This window comes from Atractosteus spatula, assembly GCF_055471065.1.
Source record: "Atractosteus spatula isolate fAtrSpa1 chromosome 10 unlocalized genomic scaffold, fAtrSpa1.hap1 SUPER_10_unloc_5, whole genome shotgun sequence".
NCBI lineage: Eukaryota > Metazoa > Chordata > Actinopteri > Semionotiformes > Lepisosteidae > Atractosteus > Atractosteus spatula.
Window position 1 is genome coordinate 1,535,927 of NW_028296625.1, and position 15,829 is coordinate 1,551,755.

The window sequence follows — 15,829 nt, forward strand, 5'->3', positions numbered from 1 at the left end:
CTGCTAATTTGTTGATATAGATATTAAACAGTGTTGGGCTAAGGCTGCAGCCCTGTCTCACCCCACGGCCCCACGGCCAGTGGTGGTGATATAATTAATAATCTTTAATAACCAGTGAAATCCAGGAAACACTCAATGTCCTCTTTGAACTTTGGAAGGGAAAAACAGAAAGCCTTTAAACCTGTTAAGTTCCCTAAAGCTTTCTCAGTCAGGTATGAAAGTTTACCCACACACCCTCCCCACACACCCTGCCCCCTGACCCTGTTTTGCGTCAGGAAAGACGAATACGAACCTATTTCCCTTTGAAACTCATCAAAAAAGACACACTCACCAGAGCTTGCACAACTACTGTATAACTAAAAAAGACCTCTTCACTGTGTGAAAATACAACCTTTATAAGTTTATGCAGGTAAATAATTGCTATTAGGAATGACTTTTTAATCTATCAATGTTAGATTTAAAAAAAAAACACATTGCCCGACGTTAGAAAGCATCTTGCATTACATTTCTTGAAAAATAATTTTATTTCGAGAGACTGGATAAGTAATTCAAGTGTTTTTTTAACTTCCTGAAGAAGTAATAATACTATTAATAATAACATTAAGTAATAATTTAACAATATATGTAAATGTCTTATCTCTCTCTGCTGGCACGCAGGCGCAGTGGGGTGCTTATCATTCTCACAAACTTAACAAGGGAGATTAATAAACATAAACATAATCTCATGGCTAAATAGTCAAGTCAATAGTCAATAGTCAAGGTTTCGTTAAAAAGCACATTGTGCTGCTGTAATACAGTTTTAAATAATTAAAAGTCTAAGCAGTATCAGCTTTATGTATGGGTTGTTATTTAAAAAAAGTCAAAAGCCGCACTCAAAATGCAATTTAGCGCTTTCTGGCAAGAGGAGACACCCAAATTAATAATGTAACATGCTACTGTTTGTGCATGAACATAGTTCCAGTATACTGTTATTTCTTTAGATACGTGATTCCATGTTTTTTTTTTAATCCCTGGCGGGACCGGGCGTCCATAAGAATCAAGTAATAGGTTTATTCTATGCTGAAAAAAAGAAGAAAGAAAACACATTCCATAAGAATCAGCGCCTTTATATAGCACCTTTAAAGGTGGCTTCTCAAAGCGGTTTACGGGATAAAAACAACACTAACAAACAACAACAAAATTGTATTTCATTGCACTTTGACAGATCGTCTTTAAATCAATTGTTGAAAAGTTTGACAGTAAATGTTTATATTGTAACGCATACTGTACAGCCTCCATTTCTCTATAAAAATCTAAAAAATCGTTTGCGCAGCCTAAGAGAGGGGGTCTGCTCTTAGTGACAGCTGACAGTCCTCCATACACTCAAGTGAAAAATTAATAACACCAATGTAAACGTCGTATTTACAATTTGTTGATAATAAAAATGTTAAGTTCTCTAAGGCTTTGTGATAGTTTACCCAGGGAGCTGTGTAAGCATGTGTGGTGACTATTCATTGTTATTAAAAAATTACTTAGATTCGAACATGTTGTGATATTTAGAAATATAAAAAGTCAATTAATTGTCCATAATATTGCTATTTTATTTTTTTGAAGAAATGTTTGTTAAAAGAAAAGCCATGGTGCTGGCTGGATTCAAACAGCTGACTTCTCACTTACAAGTCCAGGACCTAGAACACAGCACTACTCACAAGGTCACACAAGGAATGGTGAAACACTCCTACACATACTGTGTCAAGAGACATTGTACAGCGTGTACTATTGTCTTGCAGTACATGGATATAATTATATCATTATTAATTTCTTTAGATACACAATTCCATATTATATTCCCTATTAATCAAATTCTAAAATTATGCTTGTTTACTTCGGTATCGAGCATATTCGCAGAAAAGCTTAAAACTACCACTTTTTATACACGTTATTTCACATGTTAGTTAAAGACTTCGATGCTTAAAATGTTAAGGGAGAAATGGAAAACTGGTGTGTATTTTTTCTTTGAAGTACCGAGACCAGCCATATACTGTAATACTGTATGTTTATGTTCCAAAATTAACATCGTCTATGGCCTTCACACGCGTTATGCTCCTATTCTTTTTATGCTCAGCTACTAAGATTTCCCTTCAGTGGTAAAATTCCATATAAATATTCAATACTAAAACGGGCACAGTAAAGACATTTAAATCTTTCTATGACTGACCAACGCACCCCGAGTGCCCCTGTCAGTCAACCAATCATGTACCGCGGTATTGCGCATCATTGCGTGTCACGATACACGAGGACGTAGCCAATTACCCGCGGTACGTGTCTATGCCACACACTTTGAATGGCTGCATCTGTATGTACACAGCTGTGTGCAGTGGAGTCATGCTGAGGTTGTGTGTTCAAGCCTCCCCCTTAGCCCTTAAGTCTTTTGAACATTTTCCACCCATAAAAAAGTTCTGTAGCAGTTTCACTGTGACTTTGCAGGTAAAATATTCTTAATGAGAAAAATATTTTGTATGCGATAAATAACCGCATCAGAAAATATTAGAGAGAAATGGCTTGTTGCACTATTCGCAGCAGGCACTCAGACACAGAAATGTCCTGTCGATATTTTCTGATGGCTTTTTTGGTTAATAATGATTCGCCTGGGAATTACTACTGTCATTACTACTAAAAGTGATAAAAACAGAGCACTCACAGATCTCTGGATGTTGGTCTGGACTCTGTTTCAATTCGCAAGCGACTCTGGACCTCAACACCTGTTGATGGGTCACTTCTGTCAGACACACCAGTGGAGCCCACACACATTTACACACACTCACAGATAAACACCTACACATTCATACACACTAACTCACACACATTCACAGATACACAAATAGACACTTTAACACACAGACACCACATACACTCTTAGGTACAGATACACTAACTAACACTAATGCAGATACTGCTAATATTACAACAGTAACACTATCACCAAAACTATCATTGTTACTAACACTGACAAAAACTACTACTAGATTAATAATACTTATAATAACAGTAATACTGTCATGAAAACTAACATGATGATGAGTGTTAATACTCTGACACTAACAGTATAATTATCACTAATATTAACATGAATACTAGCATTTAAACTAAAAGTAAAAGTATCTACAGTATCATCACAAACCCTCACATGTATACTTGTATTATTAGTAAAACTACCAGATATACTCTCACTAATATTAACATGAATAATATTAACATTAAAACTAAAACTATCAGTTATGCTATCATTAATACTCACATAGACACATAGACACTACACACACTGACAGACATACCCACACATGCACTTACAAATATAAAACTACACCCTGACAGACACCACACACTCACAGACATACACCATACACAGACATGCATTCACAGAAAAGAATAGACACTACGCATACTCACAGACACACACTTATAGACACCACACACTTCCAGACACACACCCACACATGCACAGATACCACAAACACACTTATCTACAGATACACAAGAAATAACACAAATATAAATAATACTAATATTACAACAGTAACACTATCACTAACACTGACACAAACTACTAATAATAACAGTAATGCTATTAATAAAACTAACATTACTACTAGTGTTAATAGTCTAACAGTAAGATTATAGTTATAATTAATATTAACATGAATATGAACATTAAAACTAAAACTATCAGTAGCGCTATTGTCATTAATACTCACATGAACACTAGCATTAAAACTACCAGTTGTACTCTCACTAATATTATCTTGAAGACACTGGTATTAGTATTAGTTGCTGCCCATTACGTCACACCGGTCTCTGTGACGAATGCGATACACTCAGACGCGCGCAGTGACGGGCGCCTGTCGCCGTGGTTACCAATCTTATGATTTATAAACACTGGAAAAATGCATTTGAACTGTTACTTACATACATTTATCAACTTGGAACATATTTTTTTAGCTCTAGGATGCAGTTACCTAAATAATAATATGAATAATCATTGTTTAATTTCGGTTTGAACATTTTTAACACTAAACGCACTATGGTAATTGATCGATACAGTCTTTATTGAGTGTTTTCTAGATATTTAAACAGGGTCAAGAAAAGAATCAGTACTCACCAATCGGTGAAGTTAATAGATTTTTCTACGGTTCTTCAGTTGAATTAATTGGTTGCCTATAGATAAGTGTTCAATAACTCTCCTGCGTGTGCTCAGCGCGCCTCCCGCGGTCCTGCTTTCTGATCCCGGCGCTCCGGCCGATGTGTGTGACGTCACAGCACTCTTTTTGACAGAGCAGAGCGCGTCTCCGCTGGAGGAGACTCCTGTCCGGAGCCCGGGGGGCTTTTCTTACAGATATAACATCTCCCAGAAAACCAAATCGGGCTGTGAAGAGAGACGATTTACAGTATAACAGTTGTAGTAGGAGAGCGATAAACCGAGGAATTAAATTAATTAAACAGAAAAAAAATAGTTTACTTCATAGATTAATGTGTTATAAAGCGTACACGTGTGGAGCAGTAGAGAACGACCACGAGCCCCTGAAATAAGCGTTTTTAAGGGTTTTACACAAAACTTCAGAGTATAGAAGCCAGGAGGATTAGACTCCTGATCATGGAGGTTAAAATGTGGTTTTATTTCCACCCAGCTCTCAGTTCTATAGGTGGTCTGATTATTTAAATTAACTGTACAACTGTTACAAGACTTCTTCTAATTGTAAATTTATAAGACTGTCTGTGAGACACTTGTGAGAACTGCTGAATCCCAGGGCTGGTGTGGAATCACACACAAAGACAGGTCTTCTGTGTGATGTGAGACCCACTGCTCAGAGCTACAGACTGGTCAACTAGTCACTATTGTAGTCACAACCATCGGACCATCGGCTACTTATAACAATATACTGATCAGAGTGTCAATAATGGTGTTAAATAATAAATACTAAGATAATTCCACACCCACTTCCATTATAAAACACTTAGAAAACATGTTTGGAGGCTGACATACAGTAAAGAAAGTAATACAGAAGGCTGGATGTCCTGTAAAGGTTTAATAGAAGCTTCTTGCTTCTGACCTGGAACAGAGCCAACAGCTGCCAGATTAGTAAGTCCTGAGCCAAGTTTACAGAGAGGAGAACTGGGAGCTCCTCTCTATTTCTAAGAGGAAGTGAGGAAGGAGAAAAGGGGGAGATGTGACCTGAGTCCAGGCTGTTCTGTCTGATATTATCCATGTACCTGTAGCAGCACTGATTGTCTGAATATCCTCTGGATAGTCAACAGTATGGAGTTGAGGTTTTGTCTGAGTCAGTTTGAGATGTTAATCTGACTAAGAAGAGAATAATGACTTTTTATTCTGCCTCTGAGAATTTTTTCTTCTTTGCCAAGTGGTGTTACATCGCCTTCAGATACTCTACACAGACTGCCAGAGTGAGAGAAGAGGAGAGAGAGATGGACAGATAAGAGCACACACAGCGAGAGAGACATACGTCTTGATTTACTTTGAAGCAAGTGTTCATTTCCTTTCTGGAACAAGTTGTTTCTGAACTTCAAGAAATTCATACAACTTCTGAAAGATAAAATACAAATCTTGCTTAACAGGACAGAAGAAATACTGCAAGAAAAAGCCAGTGATTTTTCTCCTTTTAACAAAAAGTGGAGCAAAATAACGGTAGTGCATCTCCGTCAGCTTAATTTAGCTTAATACAAGTATTCACTTCATTTTCTGGAAATTACAGCCTGCGAAAGATGAAATAAAGTTCTTGGTTATTCTTGGTTATTACAGAAGAAATACTGCCGGCTGGCAGGAAAATGCCAGTATTTTATTTTCTTTAACTACAAACGTATGAAGGGTGAAAAGCAATGGGAATGTGTCCCTGTGCAGTTCTTAAAGGGCTGGTGGTTCAAACACACTCAGGGACATGCTAAGGATTGTTCTGATGTATAGATAAGATAAGATTTTATTGTCATTTGAGGGAATTTTTTTATGGACACCCAGCACTGCTGTACATTTAAACAGAGTAGAATGAAAAAAAAGAGTAAAGAAAAACATTGCACATCATTCTATTGCACATGTATAGTATTAAACATAACAACATGTAACATTTATAACACATCACAAAAACATATTGCACTCAAGTGGGTTGTAAGAGTCAATATTTTGTTTGTCCTTGACATTTGCATTGACAACTTAAATGGATAGCGGAACAAAGGAATGTTTGTATCTGTTTGACTTACATTTGGGAACCTTAAAACATTTGCCAGAAGGAAGAAGTTGATATTCAGAGTTGAGGATTTGGGAAGGATCTGATATAATTTTTCCTGCCTGTTTGATTATGGATCTTTCAAACATTGTCTGCAGGGAGGGGTGCTGTTTCACTCCCATGACTTTTAAAGCTGTCTGGACGAGGCGGGTAATTTGCAATTTAAAATGAACTGATAGATTACCAAACCACACTGAAATACCATACCTGATAATGCTCTCAATTACAGCACGGTAGAAGAGAAGCATTACTTCCTGTTGAACCCCAAACACTCTTAGTCTTCCCAGGAAATAGCGCTGCTGAACTTTGGAGCAAACACTCTCAGCATGAGTAGACCAGCACAAGTTACGGTCTATGTGCACACCTAAGTATTTATATGAGTTAACCTCCACTAAAAAATGATGGGATTTCTTCACAAACCCTCTTGAACTTTGCAGGAAATGTGCGTGTTTTACTCGTGTGGAACTACAACAAGTAAACAATTAAGTACCTAAGTCAATGTCCATGGAAAACCAGGTTCACGTGTGAAATTTTATCTTCAACTGGTTGTCGGGAGAATTCATTTATACACCCGTTGTGTCCATAGCAAAAATATTTTAAATTTAGAACACAGATTTGTTGGAGAACTTGACAATCCTTGACAATCATTATTAGAATTAGCACTGTACAAATGTACGTTGATATTTTGTTATATGTACCTCAATTGTAATATATATAAACATAATTGCTTTGATATGGATGTTCATTTGAAGGATTTGAGGAAACTATCAAGGATCTCAGAACATCCAAAGATACATTTGGGCATCTGCATATTTGTAAAGATGAAAGAATACTGTAAGTGTGAAGTTTGCACGCATGAGAGAAAAAAAATCAGTTTCAATGCACTTCATTAAACTGATGGTGTGCTTATCAATCGTGCGTAAAACGTGTATAGCAGAGGATGGTTTCAATCTATCTGCGTTATGGACCCAGTACGCTTCCGCTGCACCACTCTGCTACGGGAAGCCATTCAACACAACTGCTTTTGCACCTGAGATGAAAGGTTTCAATGGTAAACGTAGACGTCACTTGGAGCACTTGGTCTTTTGTAGTACAAATCATCACACGCTGCTCTACATGGGCGTGTCTTCAAGATCGTTGAGAACCAAAGCTTCTGCTTTCCGAGGCAACTGATTCTTTCGTAGTTAATTCCCAAATCTTCAATGAGAATCAGTGAAACGAAAACCAGACACATGTACACACTCGCGTCCTAGCGTGAAAGAAAAATGATGGAAGCATTTGAGAAATAACAAGAGTAGTCTGAACAGCTCCAGCCTATCAACTGCTCTACAGTGATCGCTCCCTCTACACCCAGTTTATAACACTGAAAATGATGCAGGAAGCACAGCAAAGTTCTAAAACCAGCGGTTGAAAAGCGTCTAGATACATAAGATGACAATTTCTCATCAGTAAAATCTTCAGCTTTAAAAGATTGTTATCCATATATATTTGTTTTTCTCCGTTTTACATAACACGCTTTCGAGAAATAAACTGTCTTGTAATGAAGCCTGCATTAGAAAATGTGTATCTAGCTTTGTTCAATTAAAATCGGGACATCCCAGTGGTCAAAAGATGTAGAATATACGTCTATTAAACTCATATCTTAGACGTATAAATGTGGTCCGTAATTCGTCTAGAATGAAATTCTAATATACATATATCGTTATACGTCAATTAGACATCTATGATTATATGTTCATTATACATATATGGTTGGAGTTCTATTATACGGATAACTTTAGAGGACTATAATACATATATGGTTAAATGTCTATTATACATCTAAAGATAGGTTTTATAGGTGTAGAAACTAGTAAATCAAGCCAATGATTTGGTTGAGAAATTTATTCTGAAAATATACAATTATTTACACCTGAAAAATATGTAGTTCAAATTATACATTATATACAATATTGTAATCAACATGTGGCTAATCATCATAAAAAACACAACTAGTAAACTTTAGCTACAAATTCTAGTAACATGGCAATATATATATAGTAATGACAAACACAAACTAATTACATGAACACGCTAATATTAAACTCAAAACCACATTTCGATTCAAATATATGTTTTAAAATTTACAACTTCTATATTCGCACGAAAATATTATTAATGTAGCACAAACGCTACTTTCTAAAAAAGACAGAAAGAAACTGTTTGTTTTGTGTCTAATGGTGATCCTCGTCTCCATCCTAATGAAATGTTTAATATTGTAACGCAACGGGGGCTCAGGCGGGCGCCCTTGCCGCATCTGGTCGGCCCAAAGTATAGGTGGCTCGAACCCGGGACTTCCGCGTCTCTCTGCAGCGACCTAGCCCCGTGAGCTAAAGAGAGATCTCTCTTCAGCCCAGTAGCTGTAGTCCTGCTATCACAGGGAAGGGCGGTGACGTCACCTGCTCTGGTACGCCGGCTCTTACACAGTACCTGTCGGCCGTAAGCGTTACACTCTCCCCCGCTTAAATCGCCGTCCCCGGCGAAGGGCTATCCCACCCCGCTTCTGACACCAATGTAACGCAACGGGGGCTCAGGCGGGCGCCCTTGCCGCATCTGGTCGGCCCAAAGTATAGGTGGCTCGAACCCGGGACTTCCGCGTCTCTCTGCAGCGACCTAGCCCCGTGAGCTAAAGAGAGATCTCTCTTCAGCCCAGTAGCTGTAGTCCTGCTATCACAGGGAAGGGCGGTGACGTCACCTGCTCTGGTACGCCGGCTCTTACACAGTACCTGTCGGCCGTAAGCGTTACAATATGATCCCTCTAGAAAAAAAGGAGTGAATATCCGCCTGGAATGATTGATGCTCCATCAAACATTTTGTAATATCCCGGAAGTTTATACAGTAGAATCCTGGTTCTTGACTAAAATTTAAGGTAAACAAGACTAAGGAAACGAGTTGGAAACTTAATGTCGAACTGGGATTTAAATCACCCGGAACATTTCACTACATTGGGCAGTATGTGCCAGAAAGCAGCATCGGACATTCTTTCGATAGCTCAGTTGGTAGAGCGGAGGACTGTAGTAAAAACTGCGCGAAAACTTTAGGTCGCTGGTTTGATTCCGGCTCGAAAGGAGGTGCTTTTTGTGTATTTTAATCAAAGAGTTAAAATAGAGAATCTTTTTCATTCAGACGTTGATCAAAAGCTCAATAAACGACAAAGCAGAGGCTCTTGTTCCGAATTCAAATCCCGTCTGATTTTGTTGTTGGCCAAGATCTGATCTTTGAATTCAGGGACTACACTGTCTGCTTTGTTATTCAAACGTATATACAAATGTCACGTTATTATTGTACATATAAAGGTGTTCTCTGTTTTTATTACGTTCACGCTACTTTGCACTTTTGGGAGTAAAACAGGTTCGATATAAAGTGGCAAAAATATAAAAGGGGAAAATATCTCCAGACTGCGTGTATGTTGTGACTGTTGTTTTATTTTTAGATAAAAATGGCGTACTGTGCCCGGAATGTTGCAGAAACACAATCTGATATTTTAATAATTATTATTTTAATAATTTGATAAAATTGAGGCCCCGGATCCAAATCTTCAGTTCTGATTTTTTTAAAGTGATATCTTCCCTTCTTGTTATGGAAGTCATACGATGTGAGCAATTGTTTTTTTTCACGTTGCGATTCAAATAGCCTCAGACGCACTGTCACACAGTAACCAAACCAGAATAGATTCTGCTGGGAGCCGGACTGAGCTCATTCTCACTTCCTGTGCTGAAAACAGAATCTCTCTTCCCCAGACATCTACTGCTGCCACATACTGCTCTGCGTCCTACTGCTCCAGCAATTCCTTTGACGAAAGACAGATCACTTGTGCGCTTTTAACCTTCTCGCAGCTACAGGCGAGACTGAAGCTGGAGATGTGAAGGCACCCGCTGGTACACCTTTTCTAACTTTCACAATCGCAACAGACTTCTTTTTGATAAAAAAAAAGTAGATATAGCCCTGAAAAAAGCATTAGTTTTATCAGTTTTTACATTAATTGATTTTGAATCAAATATGATATTTTTATTGCATTTTACATAATAATAATTATTATTATTGCTTACACTTATATAGCGCTTTCATGGACACTCCACTCAAAGCGCTTTACAGGTAATGGGGACTCCCCTCCACCACCACCAATGTGCAGCCCCACCTGGATAATGCAACAGCAGCCATAGTGCGCCAGAACGCTCACCACATATCAACTATTAGTGGGGAGGAGAGCAGAGTGATGAAGCCAGTTCAGAGATGGGGATTATTAGGAGGCCATGACTGGTAAGGGTCAATGGGAAATTTGGCCAGGATGCCGGGGTTACACCCCTACTCTTTCGAGAGACGACCTGGGATTTTTAATGACCACAGTCAGGACCTCGGTTTTACGTCTCAGCCAAAGGACGGCACCTGTTTACAGTTTAGTGTCCCCGTCATTATACTGGGGCATTAGAACCCACACAGACCCGCCCAGTGACAGAAACCAGACGGTACCGTGTGTCGGGCTCTGCTGCGAGCAGGACAATGACGTCACGGGGACAAAGTAGAGAAAATCAAAACGGTTCTATAAAATACCTGGGTCAGCTGTCGGTTCGCAGTCTGGACTCTAAATCCACCGATCCGATTTCAAATCTCTCTAACACCTGAGCTGCGGCTTCTTTCGAGTAGTTATTCAGGAGAACATTATGTTAATCATATAGATGAAACATTTAATATATTCAGGTGGGTAGCTACATCAGCATTTGTATCTGCAAAGGAACAAGTAATACTGTAGGTTTATTCCATGCTGAAAAGAGAAAAGAGAAAACAAACCTGAAGAAGGTTTCGCAGCTGAAACGTTATGTTTTCTCTCTTCTCTTTTCAGCATGGAATAAACCTATTACTTGTTCCTTTAATATATTGTTCGGTTTGACTCAAAATGCTTTACTACTACAAGAGAGAATTCTAGTATGGAGGATGAGACAAATTGATGATTTCTTGGAAGAAAATGGTTTTTCTATGCGTTCGAAATTAATCGAAACTTCAGCGCGACACACAAACCCTTTGTCTTTTTTAAAGATATTGTAACGCAACAGGGGCTCAGGCGGGGGCCCTTGGTGCATTAAGTCGGCCCCACACCATCTGGGGCTCGAACCCGGGACTCCCACGTCACTCAGCAAGGACCCAGCCCGGTGAGCCAAAGAGAGATCTCTCTACAGCCTATAGGCTGTGGTCCTGCTATTACTGGGAAGGGCGGTGACGTCACCTGCTCTGGTAAGCCGGCTCTTGCACAGTACCTGTCGGCCGTAAGCGTTACAATATAATATTTTAAAACAGACAAGTATAGAAAACGTTTTTTTATGTAGAAATTTTGGCCGGGGGTGATTTATTACTAGTTGTGGCGCTGAGGTCACTACAGTGCAGTTGAGCACCGTAAGATTAGGGCCAGTGACGTAATGTATAACGCATCTGACTTCGGATCAGAAGATTGTAGGTTTGACTCCTGCCTGGCTCATGTTGCTTTTTTAACACAGTACTGTCTGAAGATCAGCTCCTGCTCTGAGCTCAATAGCAATGCAAAACTGTGCGTAACAAAGCTGGCGAGCAGCTGAAGTTGTGCTCAGTAGTCAGTACGGTGCTGAGGGTTCAGTACTGGAGTTGTTCTAATTAGCACGAACTGCAATGGCTCTGAATGTGACCATTTCTATGGAAGCCCGTTTCCGCCAGGGAGTAAAAATAAAAACGTGCTATGGTATCTCAGAATTCCGACTTAGTAACTGAGAATTGCGACTTAAAAACTCAGAATTCCGACTTTATATCTCTTAATTGCGACTTTATATATCTCACATTTGCGACTTCGAAATAACCCATATTTCATTGTCTGTCCTTTTGTTATTGTAACGGATTCAGGTTCCAGGGCTTGTGCCCTCGCCACTCCCACCCTAGTTCGTGCCTCACTGCATTGGTTCAAACGCAGGCCTTGCCAGCTGAGCTAAAGAAGAGTTTCTTTTTTAAGTAAAAAAGGACATACAATGGAAATATGTAAAAAGTATAAGTTTCAGCTTTTATAATTGTGAATTCTTCTGGATGTGAAGTGTCTATTTCTGTATCTTATTTCATATTCTGTCTTCGTTTTTGTATTTCTGGTGTTTAAATAAAAAAAAATGTAAAAGCCCACCATCCACTATTCCATCCGTGTACTATGGAAGCCTCACTACCGGAAATGGGATTCCATAAAAATTAGTGTAATTAATTTGATTTTTATCAGGGCACTGTACAAGACAAGTCTTCAGGCTTATAGATCCTATGATCTTGTACGATTCATCAATATAGTGTAACAGAACGGCCAACATACAATTTGTAGTTCAGGTGGGTAGCTGCATCAGCATGCGTAGGCTGCAAAGGAACAAGTAATAGGTTTATTCCATGCTGAAAAAAAGAAGAAAGAAAATATGTTTTGGCCGAAACGTACCAGTAAACTTTACATTAACAATACCAGCCAACGATACATTATCATTTCACACTAGTTCTACAGGAATCTACAGCAGAGCCCTGAGTTGACTCCCAGAGTCCCACTGAGCCCATAGAATTCCACATTACCCATCACTCCTGCACACAGTCCACTGAGAGTGCCTGTCCATAAACTACTGGATTGAGAATGGGATCAAATAATTCCCCATTTTCTTAATTCTACATCAAAGGACTGTTAAAGGTCTATTTGAAGGCATCGATTCGTATTCTTAAACCAGATGAACGCCTGGAATAAGTTAATATTACTTATAAATAGTCGTGCTACAATACTCCAGTTGAAGGCACGGTTCTATCTTTGTGGTACTCTGGTGCGTCACGAATTTCTGTTTGAATTTCTGTGGATGAACTACTATAGGTGTACCCTCACTCACTTTCTTTAGCGACAGTCGTTGCTCTTCATCTGAGTGATGTATTTGCCTGTTTTTCAGTTCACTTCCCTGCAAGGAATATTTACCTCAGAGCTCTCTTTCACAGACTGCAGGCGCTATGTTTGTTAACAGGTGTTATAGTGATGACATCTTTCTGTATGATCAGGACAGGAGCTGCAAGTCCACTGTGTTGTGGCTGCAGTACAATTTTAGCTTATTATAATACTTTTTAACAGCGACAGATTCTTAAGATCACGAGGTGTTTACGATATTATTTCAGTATTAAGCTGTTACTACATTCAGAACTGTCCCATAGGATTCAGTGTTCCATTAGTTTGGCACTAAACTGCTTAGTCTATTGCAGGAATTGTACTTAGTCCTGTCCTGTAGTGTCCTCTAGAGAGCAGCAGCTGTTTCCTTGGGCTCATTGCAATTGGGAACATTGTGATTACTGAGCAGGGGACTAAAGTCAGCAGACGAGAGCGTTGCAAATCGGTATTAATCTGGCGTACAGAGCTGCATGTTAATCTCTGGATCTTCTCCAGTTAATGTGATACTGTTCTTACCTTGCAATTGACCCAATCTGACTACTGGCACCAACACCCCTGTTATTACAAATAAACTTCTTATGTACATACCGTGATACATAAGTTTGGTGGAGAGGTTTGGCAGCCCATATTCAGTCAAAGGTGTGTGTGCAGATCACTGTGATATACAGGCATCAACAAAATGACAAATACAATATTAAATGTTTAACTGATAAAACCCAAATGAACCAAACCTGAATATATTAGTGGTGGAAAGGAGTCTTTTTATATAGCAAAAGGTCTCTGATCCTTTGGTAAGAAAGATGGGTACAGATGCAGCCATTCAAAATGCGTGAGGTATTTCGCGGCATACCCCGGTGGGCGTGTCACAGTATCACGCGGTATGACGCAGTTAACGTGGTGTCACGTGGTTAACTATCCGGCGTCGCCTTATAAAACCGCCAGGGGGAGCTTAACCCCTCATGTACAGCATTTGAGCCTTTAATTTTGAACTGTGAATTACAGCATGTTAATCATCAGTCATTAAAATGTTGGTATATCTTATGAAAGCAAGATTGCTCAGTTGGACAAAAGTACACAACCTACCTTTATCAGAAATATCAAAGCCTTTACTGAAGATATTACTAATAGTATTAATAATGGATGACTTTGGACAAGCTGTATACTCAAAGTATAATTTCTTTAGCACATTTGTACAAGCACTTGGAATCTGTCCAAGCCATACTTTGTCAGGCATTTTGTTTTACTTCAACGGGCATAAAAACTTCCTTGCTTTTAACAGGGCGTTTCATAATTTCTAGCTACGAAAATGATTTAAAATGCGACACCTATCATTCAACTAGAGCTTAAAATATCACAAGGAAAAATACACACCGGTATTCCATTTCTCCCTAAACATTGTAAGCTTCGAAGTCTTTAACTAACGTGATACCGGAGTCAACAAGCATACTTTTAGAATTTGATTAAAAGGGAATATAATATGGAATCGCGTATCTCAAGAAATTAATAACGGTATGATTATATCCGTGTACTGCGGCAGGGCTGTGTAGGGCTGTTTCGCCTGCTTGTTCATGCGAGCTGTCTTGTAGCCTACTGGTCTAGGTGCTTGACTACCAACTGGCAGGTTGTGTGTTCAAATCCAGCTGGTGCTGGACCTTCCAGATTTATTTATTTATTTTTTAATCACGTAACATAAACATATTACCGTATGCAAACTGTACTGTATACAATATGTATATGTATATTTAATGTCTTAACTGTGCCCGTTTAAGTATTGAATATTCATATCTAATTTTACCACTGAAGGGAAATCTTAACATAAACATACAGTATATGGCTGGTCTCGGTACTTCAAAGAAAAAAATACACACCAGTATTCCATTTCTCCCTAAACATTGTAAGCTTCGAAGTCTTTAACTAACGTGATACCGGAGTCAACAAGCATACTTTTAGAATTTGATTAAAAGGGAATATAATATGGAATCGCGTATCTCAAGAAATTAATAACTATATTATTATATTCATGTTGCAAAAGAACTGCAACAGACATAAAAACTCCCTTGCTTTTAACAGAGCGTTCCATAATTTCTAACTACGAAAATGCCAGGTGAAACATATTTTGTTAAAGCAAGTCAGTTTTTTCTGCAACACATAAAATACATTTTTCCAAGAAAGTTTAGCCTTTGTCACTAATGAAATCACTAAATAAAGACATAAATATAGAAATCTTAAGATTTGTTTTATTTAATGTTGGTAGCAGGATGAACTGTCAGAGTGTATATTTTGTCGCAAAGTTGCTGCAAGATGTTAACAGTGAAAAAGGTATTTAGAAATGAGTTATTTCAAGATGAAAAAGAAAACATACACGAAACATGGTTTCATTATGACCAGAATCGGTCTTGAGATATTTTTAACTTGATTTACAGTATTTGAGAGGTATGTCTTAACACCGATACTACAGTGCTTAAGTACTGCTCACGTATATGTTTCTAGGTTTATATTATGCATTTCATACGGTCAAATTACTTTTGAGCAACTAATAAGAAGCGCGAAACGGTATGCGTTTTACTTTCATTTTGTGCTGGGAGCCATGGATTGATTAGAGATATCAAGTACA